Genomic DNA, 4,609 nt, shown 5'->3' on the forward strand with positions numbered 1-4,609 from the left:
ATTTTTACTTAAGTTCTTTAAAATAAACTGAAAAGTAGCATAATTACGCTCATTTTTTGTAGATTTCAACCACACATCAAAAATCACCCTTCGCGACATGTGAACATTCATTTCTATATAAATAGGAGGCAACTGAAACTATTATAAATTCCTAGGAAAGGAATAAATTCAATACCAATTTTATATCAAGAAGAAAAGCAAAAATCGTCAAAATAATAAATCTACGATGTTAAAGAAGTGCCAGAACAAATGCGATAATGTTCCGAGCAGCACACCTTCCACATTTATATAGTAATCGCGATCTCATTTCAGTTTTGAGAAGGCGCGGCGCTAGGCGCAAGCTGAATCGTACCGTGAGACAGTGATGTTCCGTGTGGGAATTATTCTCGCATGAACATTCCCATGCGATAGAATTTTTAAAATCTGAGTTCAGATTCGTAATCAGCGACCTCAAAAACCCTCTAGTACCCAGTTTCATGAAAAATGGTTCATCAGAAAAATGTGTGCCGGAAAGTGTTAACAAGCGCTAACATGTCGGATTTTAAAACTCTACCAATGATTTTCAAATTTCTTTGAATTGCGCAGTTATGCGCAGCTGTTCTCTTTTGTATTTAATTCACGGAGTCACAATGGTCATTTTCAGTCTAATCCGGACCCATAATAATGCGTAATAACTAACTAAAAGTAACTCTCAAAAGAATATTTAGTATAAATTATTCGTTTACGAAAGAGGAAATTCAAATTACTCTACGTAGTGTAAAAACAATTCTATTTCAGATATCATTGGTGAAATATACTCCAATTACTAGGTAGAAAATGATAAAAAAGTACCGGAAAGCAAAAAAATTTTCCGACAAAATCCTGATCATTTATAATCATATACACAGATTAAAGGAAAATGAGTAATAAACGTCTTTCTTTTTATTCAACATTTAACTGGCTGTAGGGTTAGTATTGTTTGCATATATTATATACTATATTTGGTTTTCCAACCATAGACTTATATATTTGACATGCATTATGTTATAATTCGAAAAATCAAATATTTTTTTTTGGACATTTGTCTCGCTAGATTCGCGAAATGTTACACTGTGCGTCGTTGGATGGGCCCACGCCGCGTCCGAGGGGTATTCGCACTCGCGCCCCGGACGTGACAATCGGTATTAATAAATTGCTTTTATCAGTGTATATTATTCCTTCAATTTAGATCTTGTTAAAACCAACATCTAAATAATCAGTGGGCAGCTTGCTTGAACTACGAATTATACAATTCATGAAAAAATATTAAACACTGTGATCTATTTTGATAAAATGTGCTCTTAGCACATTTGTGTTGGACATTTCACAATTCAATTCCTATTATCAACTGCAATGTATAATTTGTAACTGTGCTATAGTATATTAATTAAATTAAATATTATATTATTGTATATATACAGCCTTGGCCAAAAATGTTAGGCCCCTACATTTTTTATTTTTATCTAAAATTTATTATAAATTCCTTACATGTATACTGTTTATTATAAATTACCAACATTATTATATATAAGTTGAAAGGCTTCTTGAAACAGAGAATAGTTTACAGCAAATGTCATACAACAATTTTCAAAATAAAAGGTTAAATAATGATTAATAAAGTGCGTAATAGTTTTAGCCAAGCTTGTATATGTTTTATATATTGTATAAAGCCTAATCTACAATATACATTTTGTTTCCTGTTTCTTGATTTTTATTTCTTACCTCTTATTTCTTTATTTTCTGTCGTCCGATATAAAAGTTTAAAGCCTTTGACAGAATCCAAAAACACGTGACAAGAAACATGATTGTTGATAAAACAGTCGCAGTAAGAAATAAAACAAAAAATAAGAAGCAAAGAGTACACACATTGCAGATCAAGCTTTATTGTATATTATAGGATACACTATTGGTCGCGTTCAGCAGACTCAACTGTTGTGGAGCAGATCCGTAAGCACTCGCTGCTATTGGTGTATTTTTCTAGATTATCTAATAGCAGCGAGTGCTCACGGATCCGCTCCACAACAGTTGAGTCTGCTGAACGCGACCATTGTAACAGACTTTGAGATCATAATTATTTATAAACAAAATTTTTTTTAATTGTACGACTTATATAATATGAGCTAAAATATCAATACAAATCTACAACAGATATCAATTTTAAGCTGATTTTATCTATTCTGTTTCAAAAAAGATTAATTGCTTACCTGTAGAACATTTAAGGCATCTGTCACCGAATTTTTTTTTCGTAGTAACTTCATTTAGTAAGCGTTTCATTCGCTTGTTTTTCTGTAGCAAAAGTTTATTTAAGTATCTATAATAATTAATGCATTTTACCATCTTCATCCATGATTGATTGGTAAATTCGGTTCGCCTTAAACATTCTGTAGTATATTTCCCACTCTTAATAATCAGCTTGTCTATTTTGTTAGATTGTTTTCTGAAATATGTGAATATTTATAATATTTACAAGCTAATATAAATTAGAATATGTATTTATTTCTTACCTTGTTTGACTGATGCCAAATATTGATTTAGTTGGACTATTATGATGTTGAATATCCGTTGTAGATTCGTGTTGAATGTCCATTACTGATTCATTTTGATTGTCATGTTGAATATCCTTTGTACTTTCATCAGATCTATTGTAAAAAAACATTAGGATAACATTAGGATAGTGTATAAAAAACAGGAAAAAATAAATGTTTTATATGTATTTATAAAATATCATAATTATATATACCTATTAATAGATATTATTACCTTGGCGTGAAGACAGATGGAATAACAGTCTTCTTCAATCTTCTAGATGATTTATAGGGGAGTATGTCACAAGTATAATAATAATTTTCTGTAAAATGATCACTACAAATTCTCGTTTGCTTATTAAGATTGATAATATATCCAATACTATGTAACCTTTTTCTCGTTGTTCCACATCAGTCGGGAATCTAAGAATACATTATATTAATTTCACAAACTGAAATATATTTATATACAATATAATAAAGTGTAAAATATAATTATATTTCTACATTCATAACCTTACCTGTGCAATAGTCCTTCGAAAATATATCTTTCATTTTTGCATATGCAGCAATTAGCAACCATATTCTACGCAAAATATAAAATTACAGTTTTAGTCACAGCTGTGTTACATATAATAATCAAAGATAATTAACATTAAAACAATCTTATATTTAACAAAAAATACATACTTTTTTTAAGTCTAAAATATAATGGAGCCACGCGTTATACTTTCTCAACTATATAAAATAACCTCCTCGGGGAGCAGAGGCCTATATGAAACTTTTAGTTCCTCGTTCTTTCTTTCGATCCTCTCTCTCGGGAGTATACGGCTATACACATGAGCGAAACGAGAGAGAAAGGAAGCACTCAAATGAATGTGTCCTTTGGTCGATAGGATTACCCCCACTCTGACTATGCGACCTCTAGTACTACTATCTCTATGTATTTGCCTATCCACTTGTCGGGAAACATAGCATTTAATGCTGCACGAGCAACTCTGGATGTATACGACGGACATGCATCTTGTTGGAACCACATGTCCAGGCGCAATTGCAAAAGGAAAATTTTCTAGTAAAACAGTAAGATCTGTCTCTATCAAGGCGGAATATCTATCACCGTTTAGATTTTCGTCAAAGAAAACAGGACCTACTATTTCACTTCCAATAATACCGCACCAAACATTGACTTTCCAAAGGATTTGATGATCAATTTCTCTCAACTAGTGAGGATTATTTTGGGCCCAAAAACGGGAATTCCAAGTATTGACAGATCCATCACTTTTAAATGTGCATTCGTCAGAAAATAAAATTTTTAAGTGGAAATCACGTGGTTGCTGTCTTATCCAGTTGCAAAATGTAAGTCTCTGTTGAAAATCGTTGTAATTCAATGATTGATAAACAGACATTCTATAAGCATGATACTTGTTACTTCTTAAAATGTTCCAAACAGTGTTACGACTAACACCAGAATCTCGTTCTCGGCGTCTTAAGGAATCATGAGGGTTCAATTCTGTCGATGCAAGAATTTCCGCTGTTCTTTCGTCCCTAACGGGATGGCGGATCTGTTTATCTTTGTTATGTTCAGGCTGAACGATACCTTTAGTTTTGATTCGTTTAACCAAACGTGAAAAAACTTTTCGCGAGTGAGGCGTCCGATTAGGATAACGTTCTCGCCACAATCTTTCAGCTGCAGCGAAAGTACCTCGACACTCACCTAAAATTAGCAGCATATCATATACTTCTTCATTGGAATAGGACATAGCTAGATAAACCTAGACTAATAAAAAGTGTTGAATTTTTTTTGCATTATTAATAGTTATTGAAGAAGCAGTTGAGAAGCTTGAGGGAATATTGTCACTCGTGTTGAGTCACAGTAGAGTCACCCATGTAAATCGCTCCGTGTATCTCCTTATAAAAAAACAAAAACGTTCGGCATTCTCAATAACGTACTATATACATTGTGAAAAAAGAATGTGAGAGACAAACATAATCAGTTCAGTTAACAAATAGAAATAAGAACATTGTATATGTAATTCCGACTTCCTTTCTCCATTCCCATGTACGCA

This window comes from Trachymyrmex cornetzi, unplaced genomic scaffold (genome assembly GCF_001594075.2).
Source record: "Trachymyrmex cornetzi isolate Tcor2-1 unplaced genomic scaffold, Tcor1.1 scaffold695, whole genome shotgun sequence".
Lineage (NCBI taxonomy): Eukaryota > Metazoa > Arthropoda > Insecta > Hymenoptera > Formicidae > Trachymyrmex > Trachymyrmex cornetzi.